This window comes from Phaenicophaeus curvirostris, chromosome 4 (assembly GCF_032191515.1).
Source record: "Phaenicophaeus curvirostris isolate KB17595 chromosome 4, BPBGC_Pcur_1.0, whole genome shotgun sequence".
NCBI lineage: Eukaryota > Metazoa > Chordata > Aves > Cuculiformes > Cuculidae > Phaenicophaeus > Phaenicophaeus curvirostris.
In genome coordinates, this window is record NC_091395.1 from 8,986,535 (window position 1) to 9,001,149 (window position 14,615).

A 14,615-nucleotide genomic window follows, 5' to 3' on the forward strand; every position below is an offset into this window, starting at 1 on the left:
TAAAAAAAAAAATCCAATACTTAATTTGTTCCACATAAAGTACATTGCCTTGATAGTACTCAAAATTTGTTCTTGCACACCTTCTCTCTTTATCCATGGACGTTGTCATTATCGCTTTTCCTCTTTGAAAAGAAACTTAAGTGAGATAGTCTTAGCTACAGAAAATGCACCAGCAATTGGTTCCTTGATTTTGAAGTTTGGGACTATTTTGAGGATGTTCTGTGAAGAGCTTTGGTCTTAGAAAGGAGGACTGTATGTGCTCTTCCTTCTTTTGTGTGGTAGGAAATGTATTCTTTGTGTCTGTTTTGGAGATAATTAAATCTGTGTATGTATAAAATAGAATGATACTTTCTAAGCATTAGCATCATATCTAATTTAAATATATTTTTGGTGTATATATGTGTATATATAGCATTTATATTTAAAGTATTTTGGGGAGAATTAAGCAATCCCTAGAGTTGCTTAAAAAAAGACTTATTAAAAGTTGACAAGAAAACCTGTTCTCTGCCTCATACCCAAGTGGGGTTTTTTGAAAGTAAAAACTTAGACCAGTTCTATCACACTGAATTCTATAAACCCTTTGTTATGTGTCATTCGTTATGCAGCTTTCTACTAATTTTGGAGCAGCTGGATGTCTCTAAACTGTTTTGTTGTATGACCAAGGTGAAAGCTAACAATTATGGTTTCTTCAGTTTTTTTTTCTTTTTGTGTTAATAGCTGCAACTCTTAAGTAGGAAAGCGTATGGATATGGACGCGTTTGCCTATATAAAAACCATAAACAGGTGGTCAAAAGGATTTTAAGGCCCTTACTAATCTATCAAGAATCAGTGTATCACTGAATTATTTTACAGTTAAAATAATTACAACAGACAGATGTTTATCATACATAGATAATAAAGTGTGCTGATATTTAATTATCTTGGGTAGCAGAACATACTATTTTTTTGTGCATGATTCTCAGAATTATTGTCCTGGGTGCTTGTGATGCTTAGAAATTGCAATATTTTACTCGAGTCTTAAAAATGCAATGTCTACTCCGTACGTGTTTGCATATCTTTCTAAAGCACTTTTCATTATCATATGTGACTTTACCATATAAATTATCTATGTCAGTCTCAAATATTTCCCAGTAACTGATAGAATCATTAGAAGACTATCCTTCGAATTTATGTCACAAAAGAGGCAAAATTTCAGGCAATTTTTTTGAATATTCAGTGTTTTTCCAAGAAACGTCAAAAGAAGCTGACATATTAAAAGAAATAAGGGTGCCTTCAAGCAAGGTGATTACCTTAGGTTTGTCTCTGATCAGCCATCAGGCTGATATTTACAGGAAAAAATTAAGTTTGATTTTATTTTTTCTTCATTTAAATTATAATTTCTTGAATGCTGAAAAAGACCAAAATCCTTGATGGCATCCAATGGCATGATTTAAACTTTCTTTTTAAAGAAAAATGTGATAAATTTTTCTTATGAAGTAAACATCACCATGCTCTTGCTTTCTAAAATTTTTATTTTCAACTGTGGAGTTCCAGCCTAGCATTAAAATCTTGGTATTTTTGCTTTTCAAAGGCAGAATTGACCATTTCATTCTGTTGTCTTTCTTGTTTCTTTTATTATCCACAGGCAGGATAAGATTGTCTATTTTGGGGAAAAAACGCAGTGCTGCTGACGGATTTTGACTCTATGTGACTGCAAGAAACTTTGCCAATTCTCACAACTGTGCAAAAGGGTAGGCAAACTTTTTATAAAATTTTTTTCAACTTGACTGTGCTTACATATTCTTTACAACGAATATGAATGATATTATTTATTTATTCGACAAGGAAATTTGAATTTGTATGGCTATTTTATTAATTATTCAGGTTTTTTGTCTCAGCCTTTCTAGAGTTTGGGCCATCCAGTCTAGTGGTGCTTTCTGGGATAATTATAAGAGTAGCATCTAGAGGATAGCGAGTTCTCCAAAATGGATAAAATGAGTTACATAATGAGAAGCAAAATAGCAGAACATGGGTTGCTATGAATTGGTGTGAGATGATAATATAAAAAATGGCAAATCAATTAAAAAATAATTTTTAAAATAAGTTAACTCAGAGTTAACTGAGAAAAAAAACCTATTTTTCAGCTGTGATTTGTTTCCTCCTGCTCAGTAGTCACTGTCATTTTACAGGTAGAGTCACTGGAAGCGTGTTCTGAATAACACCAATATTTGTATCAGTTTTAAGACCAGTGTTGCTTTTTTAAAAGAGTATGACAGAGTTAGTCCAGGAATGATTTCTAATTGCAGCTTAAACCTAAAGCTTTTACTTGTCCTTAGTTTTTTTTGGTTTCTTTTGGAGATTGGTGGCCAGGTGTTCAGCTTTGCTGAGATCTGTGGAGCTTGGCTGATTTTTCCCAACTGTTGATGTGGCATGAGGATTTGGGCTCTATGTGGATCTATTTACTAGGAAAAATTGGCCAGATTGTCATTGAGTAAACAATTTTAGCATCTTATTCTTTGGAAATCATCTGGGTACTGCAAAGGGAATTAGTATCCTCATATCTGCGTACCTGGAGGTCCAGCTTTTTGGTAGAATATAAGACCAGACTGTTGGTGGCATAAATCATATTTTTAGTAAAATCACAGAAACTGCGCTGCTTGTATTGACAAGGCATTTGGATCAATGAGCCTGTTGTTAAAAGGTCTGGCTCCCCAGATAGGAGCAGAAGTCGGTGTTGGTGTAAAATGAACAAAACAAGCAAAGACATACAATGAACAGTTCTATGGATAGGAAAATATTTAGAAGGCCTGAAATATCAGACTATTACTGCAGCAGTAGATACGGCATGCTGGGGTATGTAAGACCTTCACATGTGACTTGGAATAAATTTTGAGGTTGTAAACTGACAAGGGAGGAATAATGGAAGCAATTCCATAGCACACAACTCAAAATATACTCCAGATTAAATAGGCTTGCAACACTAGAGTGCACCAAGTGATTAAAATAATTGAAGGAGACCAATTGAGATATAAAGGCAGAGACGAATGCTCTTAGTGAGGGCAGTGCAGCATTCATTCTCCAAGTGAAAGATGCATAGCTGCCTTTGTCCTCAGAGATAAGAACATCCAGCCAAGTCTCCAGTGAGAGCTGCCTAGCAACTAACCCGTCTAGTGAGGGCAATGCAGAAGTTAATCTCTTTAGTAAGCAAGTGTAGCTATTAATTTAATTAGTAAAGGCGGTGTACCATGAATCAGTGTAGTAAAACAGCAAATTTTTTAATGAAGATTTTCAGAATTCTAAACTTCAGTGGTCACGTCAGGGATTGCCTCCCTATTACATTGGGACAGTCTAAACCTTATTAAAAGTAAAGTTTAGAATAGTATGTCCTGAAATGAGATGCTCTGAGAGTTTCTGCTGAAAGAGGAATCAGCTTTTCTAACAACAACAATAAGCAAGAATTTGTTTTGATTTTAGACTGGGAGAGAGACTTAAAAGACTGGAGGTCCCAACAGCCCTTCCATGCATTTCTTGCCACTTTCATCACTTCTGGCTTGTGTTCTATATATTAAACAAATGATGACAGCTTCTGTGACTAGTGGTAGATGTAACCAGTCTGGAATAGGGAGCATCTTAAAAAAGTTCTCTTTGGTGTATGGAGAACTTTATGTACTAGTTAGACATACTTCCACATCAGAGAAAAGTAGAAAATGTTTTCAGGAAATCCACTCAGTTGGGTTTTTGTGATCAAAACGAAGGCTTTTTCTTCTAAATCCAAGTAGGAACGTGATTACATTTTGCAAGTATATACAAAATATTTAGACTTCCATAAATACTAGTAAATATTTATAGTTTTCATACCTGAAAACTTGCCTGTTGGAAATTAATGCCACAGTATCTGATTTACATAATTTGAGCTGCAACTTAGAGATGTGAAGATTTTTACCAAATAGCCTGAAGGTGTCTTTCCATCCAAAGAAACATGAGACCTGACATTTGGCACAAACTTTTATGCTGAAAGCATAACTATTTACTATTCATAAATAGTTTTCTAAGTTCCCCTACCAGTCCTGGAGAAGATGAGAAGACAATGTGTCCAATTGTTACTGTGAAATCTCCTGAGCTGTCACTTTGGTTGGGTGATAAAAAATTTTAATCACAACTTAAGTGTCAAAGAGCTTGGAACATGCATGTGCTGTGTTGTCTGTGGGTAAATAATTCACTTATTCTATGAAAATATCATGCACAACTATATATATGGTCCTTCTATAATAACTTTTATGTTGAAAAAATCCTTTATATTGGCATAAAGCATAAATTAATACTTATGTAAGGTTCTCAGCTAGTGCTGACCATGATTTAGTATTAAAGGGTGTTCAAATATCTATCCCAATCTTGTGATGGATTGTTAGTACGGCTTCCTTTTGTTAAAGCTATAGTGTAATTAATATGAGGATTTTAAAATACCAAAAAGTTTTGAAGACTTATGACACCTAAAGGCAAAATACAAACTGCCCATTTTTATCTTTTTTCCTTCTTTTTATCCTAATTTAATATCTCACGCTTAAACATTGGTCCATGTTTTTGTACGTTTGAGCATGCTATAGTGCTAGTAAAGCTTCTTCATTGTAATTATTGATGATCTTTTACACCAGCTTTTGATACGCTGCTTCTGTTGGGCTTTAAGAGCTGCATTGTTGCGTGTTGTTTTGCACTGCAGCTTGAGTTTCTTTTCACCATCTCTGTAAACATGACACTGCCTTTAAAGTTTATAGATAGACTCCAGATAGGAGCTCCCAATTCAAACCTAAAGCAATTGTAATCATGCCTGATAGCACTGCTGCAGTTTAGAGGTTCGTTACTGTTTCCATTACAATCTCTAGTTCCTAGCAGTGTGTTTGCTCTGGGGTGAAACATGACACAAAAGGCACATCAAGGGAGCAGTTTTGATTTTAAGTTTATAAAAACAAAACCCAAACATTTTTCAATCAAAGAAAAGTAAGGAAGTTTTCAACTTTCAGCCTTTTTAATACAGCTCTCAAACTTGTAGCTCTCTCTTTCATAGCGGTGAACAGCTCAGGGAGTGGCAAAGAGACAGCAAGAGGATACAGAACAATCATTTCATAGTTATTTTTTTTTAGTAAGACTTCTGGGACATGGTAAAATTCTGTATTACCAGACAACACACCTCCACAGGAGATGTCTAAACAGTATCTATGCAATCATACAGGGAGGGGGTATGCAGTTCCCTAGTCACTAGAAGATAGTTACCAGTGCGCCGTTAAAAAAACAAGTGCATCATTTTATATATTCACATTTTTAGGATGCTTTTGCAAATGTGCCTCTTCCTGATACTTAGCTTGATTAAGAACTGCAGGAAACCAGAAGAAATGTGTCTGCTGTAACAGCTGCAAATTCAGGAATCTATTAATCAATCCGGATTGCCTTTGCTCTGCCTTTATATGAGCTTCCACCATTTTATTACAAGTCTCAAGCCACTTGATGCCAACTTCTTCAGTCCCCAGACCTTGAAATCATGTATTAAGAATAATTCACTGCACACCCACATGAATGCTTTTTCATGTGAGTATCTCTATTGAAAGAAATGCCCAGAGGAGCAAAAACACGCTCATCCAGTTGTGTTTACAAAACAGATCTTATCACTGTTCTTGTTTTGTAGCCACTAAACAAGAAAATACTTTTCTTAAAAAAAAAAAAAAGGAGAAAAAAGCAGTGGTGTAAGCACATATTACATGACATTTAATATGAAACTCAAATGAATGCTTGTCCATCCAGGGAAACATTATTCTAAAGACCATAAAGATACATTTTACTAAAATAAATAAAAAATTATTGGATATGACCTCAAACTAAGCCTAACCCCTACATTACCATTGTAAAAATCAATTTGAAGGTTCTTCCTTGGTAATAACTAGCAGAACAGACAGATGCTACTATCAAATACTGACCTTGAGATTTACCTCATCAGTTTCAGACCAACTGGGAGAAGTCAGTGCTACAAAATGATATTAAAGCTTCTTTAGTGCATTTATATATTGATATAATTTATGCCGTCAAATTCACAGTAAAAAGGTTTAACCTCCTGCTTTAAAGAATGATCGTCAAATTATCTCTCATACCCCTGAAAGAAATAATTTTATTATTGCAAGTCACGTCTTCAATTTTTAAGGTATGCTGAGGTGGCGAAGTCAAACTTTATAAAAGTGGGAGATTAAATGTGAAATTGGTCTAAGTATATTGTCCGAAGGATAAGATTTAAGAGTCTGAGGGTATTTAATGCAGCTGTGGTGCTCAGAGCCCTATAAAACCCTGATTTCTATATAGGAGACTTTGCCTGCTGAATTGCAAGATTTTACTGGCTGGTCTTAGTTCTGAACTCTAGGAGGTGTATGTGTGTTTATCTGTTAATGTGAATAAAATAAGGCTGATTCTAAGGAGCAAGTTGATTAATAGAAACATAAAATCACATTTCTTTCTTGTATTTCTTGTTGTCATTCAGTTCACAGCTACGTGTATGTTTTTGCATCTTCCTGCACGGCTGATTGTCTCAGGGCTGGCAGAATCCCTCAGGACTGGAGAGTCTTGTGTTTTCAAGGCTTGAGTCTTTAGCAGTTTGAAAGTATAAAACTGTAAGAAGGCAACGCACTATTACAGTGCTTGGGCTTCCAGAAAGATCTATTTTATTATTTATTTATTTACATAACTTGAATGAAATGTTGCCTGTTTTCACCAGCCTTACATGTTATTTGATTTCTGAAAGAACATTTCATTTACTGAATCTGAGCAGTCCCATCTGACACCATTTAGGTTTTTCCCATGGAAGAGGGATTGGGGCTTGTGCTTGCTTTTGTCTCTTCTGTCAGCAAAGTGGGGGCACAGAGGTGGCAAAGAGTAAACAGGCTACGTGAAGCTTTGCCTACTCTTAAAGCCCAACAGGAGCCCTGGCTAGGGCAGGCAGTCTGCTATGCGCACACACTCACAAGGGAAGATGGAACCTGACACTAATGCTGAACAACAAAGACCTTCTTGTCAGATTTTTTCCTCTTACTGCAAGCTAATTGTTTATAATAAGGTCTCTTGAAACTTCAGGGAAGTGTTGTTGTTGATCAACGCTTAGCTGTAATAAATAGGAATTAGGTCTTTTGATTTTGCTTTTATCTTTACTGAAAACGTCTTTGTTACCTTCTGTGAGGGATGATGCCAGCTCTAAGTGATTGATTTAAGGCTCCTATTAAAGAAAGGGATTTGGGACCTGATCAATGAAACACCTCAGCTAAGGCTTCAGTGAGGAATGCGAATCATTTTGACAGACTGTAAATATTAAAATTGATATGAGCTCAGAGACATCATTTTTTTGTTAAGTGGAGCAAAAGAGTCAATGTAGAAACAGATTAGAAATTGAGTTGGAAGTAGAAAATGTTGTCAAGTTTACTTTTCTATGCCTTATCGTATCCGTGTATCATTGTCATAAAGAAAGGAACTGGAATTATCAGGAGGGAAGGATTACTATGCAACCAAGTGGCACAATAGTTATTACAAATGGGGAGAGTGAGGAAAAGGAGTGTCCAAGGGAAGATGAACTCTTCTGGAATAAAATAGCTCAGTACATTTTCTGATTAAAACAGCGATATTTGACATAAAATATTCAGAATAAAGACCACGTGCATTACTCCAAGTCAACAGCAATGGTCACAATCTTCAGCAGCAGGAAAGGCCAAGGAAGAACTGCTAACATCCCCTTTTTTTATTAATTCCTAAAAAAAAAAACCCAAAAAACCAAAACTGAAACAACCACAAAAAAAAACCCCAAAACTAAAACACAAACCCACACACCAAGAAAAATCCCCAAATCCCCAACCCTGCTTGCTCTGAGCTAAAGGAAATATTTAAATAATATTTTACTCCCAAATCCAACAACTTCTACAGTTAGTTTGAGAGGTATATTCCCAGATTGGAGGTATGCAGTGTGTAGGGTAGGATCTATCCTGAATCCAATCCCCTTCACTGTTTTATTAATGACTCCTGTCTTGACACTGGAAGCACTCTTCTATTTGCTCACGATGCCAAGCCTAGCAAAGCTGCAGTTATTTCTGAGATTAGAACAAGAAAATTTGGTTCAACATTTTTAATTTTATTCCCCATGATTTCCCCCTTTTGAAAAGCATCCTGCTGACAAAGGCTATTCTTAAATAGGAATAATCAGGCAATAACTCCTCCTAGTACATGGTTTAGAGTAAGTTACAGACTGAGCCTACGTCACCAATATTGCATTATTGAAAACTTAGAAAATATAGTATTTGTGTATATGAACACAGCCATCTAGATTAAGTTGCTTTCTTCACTCAGTGCTGAAGAGGTCATCCTATTACATGTTTTGTCCATTTTGGGCATGCTTCTAAAAGAATTCTCAGCTTTCTGCTGGTAAAGATAGTTATGCACTGGTGTAGATTATCCAGTGAGATGAAGGAATCACTGGTTTGGGAAGTTTTAAACAGGCATTGGTCAAATATCTGTCACGAACATGTGGACCATGTGACGTTTACAGCTCCTTTGAGAAACGTTCTCTGGGATTTGTGTGAAATGAGGTTGTTCTCTGAAAACCAAAAGGCTCTCTGCAGATTTTTTTTCCCTGCAGAAGTCTCTTTTCTGGCTGTCTCCGATAATTGTTAAGTTTTTATTCTAGTGCCACTGGTAATTGTTCTTGCATCTTCTGTTTTTTTGTTAGTATTGAAATAAAGACTGAGCTGTTTTCTATTCTGTTTGCAGTTTCTAGATAGAATTTACCAGTATGGGACTTGTTTGACTCTTACTGTGGGCCACGTGCTATTGTGTAATCAGCTCATTCTACTGGGGGGGATGGAAATCTGCTTTATTTTGAATTTTTCTGTCAAATATCAAAAACTTCTATGTTCCATCTCTCCATTCCGCAATAAGATCTTGATTATGTGGTAGAGCTGTTTCTGGTTAACAGAAATCCTGCTTGCAATCTATAAGGCAAGATATTTGTATACACGTGCTTGAGTTTACATAAGGGAATATTCGCAGTGTTTTTACTGACCTAAATAAAAAGATATATTTCTTGGGGGGACATGCTTGCCAGTCTTTGTTAGGACAAAGCTTCACTGAGGGTATTTCTTAATCTTTTGTTAAGTAACATATTTTCTGGCAGAGTCAGGTAAGTGGGGCAAATAGAGCATCCACCACTTTGTCCTTCCACTTTCTGATATGGTATTCACCTCGCTGAGTATGAAACTAATAAAGAAATTCTCTATTCCAGCTACAAGGGAAGGGTGGCAGTTATTAAGTGAGTGAGCCGGCTGATGATGCTTAGCTATTCAGAGGAGCAACAGCTCTTGAAAGGACGGTGAATTAGGCCTGGCTACAGCGCGACAGTTTTGAGAAGAACAGATTTAGCCAAGAGGAAGGAAGGGATGAGTGCTTTTGATGATTTAATGAGGCAGATGGTTTATTGTTCTGAAACTGAGCTACTACAAACTGCCATGTTTTAACTTTATATTTAAAACTAATTTATTGTTTTTAAAGACTGGACTGTAGTTCTTGTTAGTCTGTTGCTGTAGCAATATTTATGTTTATGTCAAATGACTAACAGCCGTTTAAAATGTACAATATAATTTTCTTTAAATAAGATCAGTACAGTCCATCAAAAATATATCAGTGCTCCATAAAAACTAATCTACTTTGGCCATCGCTTAATTTGGTAGTATTACATTCTGCAGTTAATACTATGGACATTAATAGGCCTACACAGAGGCACAAATCACAGAATTTTTGTTCCAGAATTAAATTGACAGTACACTTCACAATGTTCTGACCTTTGCATGGAATTCTTAGCTGAAGTGAAGCTAAAATAAACATGAAATTAATTGTGCAGAATTGTTTACCTTTGGTATTTTAGATACCTGAAGTATTTTTGAGGTGTTTCATAATATCTGTTAAATACTTGTAACAAGAAATAAGAAAACCTCTCGGTCATTATCTGCTTATTCTAGCCTCTGCAATGTTAGCATTTGAAGTTTTTTTGAGAGTTCCAATAATACCTCTTTTATGATGGGACGGTATATTAATGACTGATAGTTTTAGATGCTGAATAATGTAGTTTTAGTTCAGACCTCATAAAGAGGTTTCTTTTATATGAAAACAGTAAAAATAAAAAGAATGGTCGGAATAGACTTTGATAGGAGTTAAAAATCAGGTTGGTCAAGAAGGAAGACACACGCAATTTATTTACTACAATTATGGAGAACTGTAATAAGTTTAAGGCTGATTTGGGGTTTGGATTGCTTCAAGGCTTTTCCCACCTCCTTTTGCTGAAGAGTTTTTCTTTATATTCTGTAAACCAGGAGAACAAACTGTGGTTCCACAGACAATAACTCAGTGAAGGAAGCTTAGTAATAGTTTCTTTCATAAAAGCTTAATGCCATGTTTTGTTAATGGCCTCAGCTATTTGGATGGACCATGGCAAATTATTTAAAAATCTCGTTTTGTAAGCTGTTGGATTTTATTTATCTTCAAATACAAGGAGCTGTCTATCTCAAGTGGCTTATCCTTCCAAAAAGAAATCAGTGCCCTGATAAGGGCCTGTTTCCTTCTCCTCAGCAAATATATTTGTGCCTTGCAGAGGCCGTGCACGTATGGCAATGAGAAGTCTGAATACCTTAAGAATACCTTAAGTCTTAAGAATACCTTATTTTCTAGATTTCTTTAAAGAATGCTAGGAACTGCTTGAATTAATGATTTATCTTTGTGATGAGCTTAAAATAGTCTAGAATTTACTGTAGAAAAAAAAAACTTTAAAACTGTTTATAGGACTTTGCAAAGAGAAAATTAAATAAAAATTCAAGTGGATGTCTAAATGGTTTTGGGGGATTGTCATCAATCGTACTTTTAGAATTGACAGAAACATTTTGGTGAAAATCAAGGAAGTAAGGTCTGCACAAAATATATGTATGTATATGTTTTATATACAGTACATTGCTGTAGATTTAATAGTATCTGATAATGAAAGTGTTTTCATTTGGCCCATATTTCCCATCCTGGAGATGCTCATGACAAAACAATTTTTGTACAAAATGATGACTCTAGATGCTCCATATACTAGCTGTTTTTATGGGTTTAATTTTATCTATAGGGATGATTTTGTGATATTCATGGAAATTTTTAGTGAGTAATTTACAGTCTGCATTTGAACAACTGATCATATCCATTGAATGTAGGAAGGATAAGGTGTGAGTTTTGTTGTCTAAGAATGGCAGATTTCCTTTTCTTTTCTTATGAGATGCTTCTTGAAGGTCAACTCCATTGCACTGAACAGGGAAAGCTATCACTGCTGAGTTTTCAGTTTTGAATTAAGGTGAAAGAATACACTGATATCTAGTAAAAGCATCAACAATGATGAGTGATTCTGTACTTTGGCCTTTTAATGCAATTCTGATACCATTTGTATGGTCCAATTTAGTAACCACTATGTCACTTGTGAAATCCTATACCTCTGACTATCACAAGATGCATATGAGTAGTCATGTTATCTTCCTTAGGCCAGATTTGATATGCTTATGTACAAAAATCATCTCTCTTATTACAGATCTAAATAATAATTTCTGCTTAAAAACAAATACTAATAATTAAACCCTTTAAGTTTTTCAGTTCAGAAAAATAATTCTTAGGATTCAGCTACATGTGAATAATATCCAATAACTGATACATACGGACAGTTGTGACAAGATAGAGAATTATGTTTTAGTAAGTGGCCAGACAAAGACATAATAAAGCCTAAACAGCTCACCCAAGAACATCTATAGTTAATAGTACTGAGAACATTTGAGTTTTAAATATATCTCAGTTAATCCATTATTTGATTATGGGGTCCAGCTTTGTTGATGCAAAATATTTTGCTGTAGCTCAGAGTTTTACCTGCTGGTAATACAGAACATCATAGCCCTTCAGGATTTTGTTAAATTGACCAAAGTAAGTTTTACTCTTTATTTATTAAATTTGTTTCTCATTTGCTCATGTGTCCTGAAGGCAAAATGAAATCATTGCAATTAGAAAGGTAATTTTGTTATAGTGTTTTCCTAATTTAAACTGCAGATTTCTTGATGAAAAGTCATCAGGCATGTGTCTGAAAAGACAAAAAAAACCAAAGTAGCATTTCAGGGATATGTGTGAAAACATTTCCTAGTATAATGTGCCTATATGTGCCTATAGTGGCCTCTTCTCCCAAGTGACAGGGGACAGGACAAGAGGGAATGGCCTCAAGCTCCGCCAGGGGAGGTTCAGACTGGATATCAGAAAGAAATTTTTCACAGAAAGGGTCATTGGGCACTGGAACAGGCTGCCCAGGGAGGTGGTTGAGTCACTATCCCTGGAGGTGTTTAAAAGATGAGTGGATGAGGTGCTGAGGGGCATGGTTTAGTGTTTGATAGGAATAGTTGGACTCGATGATCTGGTGGGTCTCTTCCAACCTGGTTATTCTATGATTCTATATCAAAAAAACTTAGCAGTGATTATAGCCATAGCTTTTGGTCTTCTTGTACAGGCCCCATTTTCGTATAAATTATTTCATTAAAATGTGCCTATAATACATTTCAAACAAATGTCATTTAAAAATTACTAACTTGGTGTGTCATCCTGACAAATTAGATGACAAAAGAAACTAGAATTCTGTTTTAGATTAGTGTCTTGTCATCAATTTTCAATAAGCATAATCTAAAATGTTATATTAAAAAAAAGCCTAGCATGCTGTAAATACCTAAAAATAATACCTAATGAAAAGAGAAAAGTAATGAGTTGCATATGAATAATAAAATTGTAGAATCACCAGGTTGGGAAAGACCCAAAGGATCATCAAGTCCAACTATTCCTATCAAACACTAAACCATGCCCCTCAGCACCTCATCCACTCATCTTTTAAACACCTCCAGGGATGGTGACTCAACCACCTCCCTGGGCAGCCTGTTCCAGTGCCCAATGACCCTTTCTGTGAAAAATTTCTTTCTGATATCCAGTCTGAACCTCCCCTGGCGGAGCTTGAGGCCATTCCCTCTTGTCCTGTCCCCTGTCACTTGGGAGAAGAGGCCAGTACCCTCCTCTCCACAACCTCCTTTCAGGTAGTTGTAGAGAGCAATGAGGTCACCCCTCAGCCTCCTCTTCTCCAGGCTAAACAACCCCAGTTCCTTCAGCTGCTTCTTGTAAGACTTGTTCTCCAGCCCCTTCATCAGCTTTGTTGCTCTTCTCTGGACTCGCTCCAGAGCCTCAACATCCTTCTTGTGGTGAGGGGCCCAGAACTGAACACAGTATTCGAGTAGCGGTCTCACCAGTGCCGAGTACAGAGGGAGGATAACCTCCCTGGACCTGCTGGTCACGCCGTTTCTGATACAAGCCAAGATGCCATTGGCCTTCTTGGCCACCTGGGCACACTGCTGGCTCATGTTCAGTCGGTTGTCAACCAACACCCCCAGGTCCCTCTCCTCCAGGCAGCTTTCTAGACAGACTTCTCCTAGTCTGTAGCTGCACAGGGTTGTTGTGCCCCAAGTGCAGGACCCGGCACTTGGCCTTGTTAAACCTCATGCCGTTGGTCTCAGCCCAGTGGCCATTTGTAACTGGCAAAGAGGCCAGATGTATGCATAAATACTGTAAGGGAAGAGGAAAGGGTTTTGTCATCTGGAGCTGTAAACCTGGCACTCACAATTTTAACAGAATAATTTTGTATCCATGCAATGCAGAGTTTGATTTGGACTAATAGTGATGTGAGGATTGTTTTTTTATCTTTGCCATATAAATGAAACCTGATACCAGCGGGAAATCAGAAACTTTATCCTCGATAAAGCCTAGCTGGGACTTTTGTGAACTAAGCAGGAGCTCTTCCATCTTCTACTTTACAAGACGTCAGTAACCTGGTAAGGTCAATAGCAGCTCTCTGCATTGTTATCAGTTTTGTTCTTCCTTTGCTTTCCTTCTTTTTGGTTCAGAGTTCAGTCACAACCTATTATTCAAATAATACCTTATCAAGATATTTGTCTTAAATAACGTTATGTGAATATAAGAAAAGACAATAAACACTGGAAATGATGGCATAAATAAACAGCCAGGGTGGGGGGAAGATCTATTTCTTGAGAAGGAATTAAAGAAACATGTTACATATGGACGAAGTCACAACATCATTTTGTTCTGGGGTAATGAGAAGGAGAGACGAAAAAGAGATATAGTAACAACTGTTATCAGGCATATGAAAAGGTGATCACTTGAGGGTGCACATGGTGACATCAGCTTAGCAAATGGAAAATGTAATGGCTTTGGGGAACAAAACAGGACCAATTGATTTAGATACTAAGAAAATGTTAGAGGTGAAAGCGTTGGATGTCTTTGCTGAGGTCAGAGTTCAGTCAATTAGGAGAAACGTTAGGCAAAGACAGTGAGTCTGATCAGGTGAATTGGTGGGGGTCTGAATGCCAAGCAATGGATTTCAGAGAGGGAGAAGATTAGTTATAGGACTGTGGGGATGTTAAGGGATTATTTTTTTGAGAGAGGTGACAGAGATTAAAATAAAATATTTTTTTTCTACCCAATATATAATTAGCTTATGGAAATTATTGCCATGA

General features: G+C 36.4%; 1 long non-coding RNA gene across 1 annotated transcript in view; it reads left to right on the top strand.

The window, feature by feature from the left end:
* The first annotated feature begins 1,673 nt into the window (after nt 1-1,673).
* LOC138719805 (uncharacterized) overlaps nt 1,674-14,615 on the top strand; it is a 36,786-nt gene continuing 23,844 nt past the window's right edge. Inside the window, exon 1 of the long non-coding RNA XR_011337306.1 lies at nt 1,674-1,730. This is a non-coding gene — a long non-coding RNA (uncharacterized lncRNA). The remainder of the gene's footprint in view (nt 1,731-14,615) is intronic.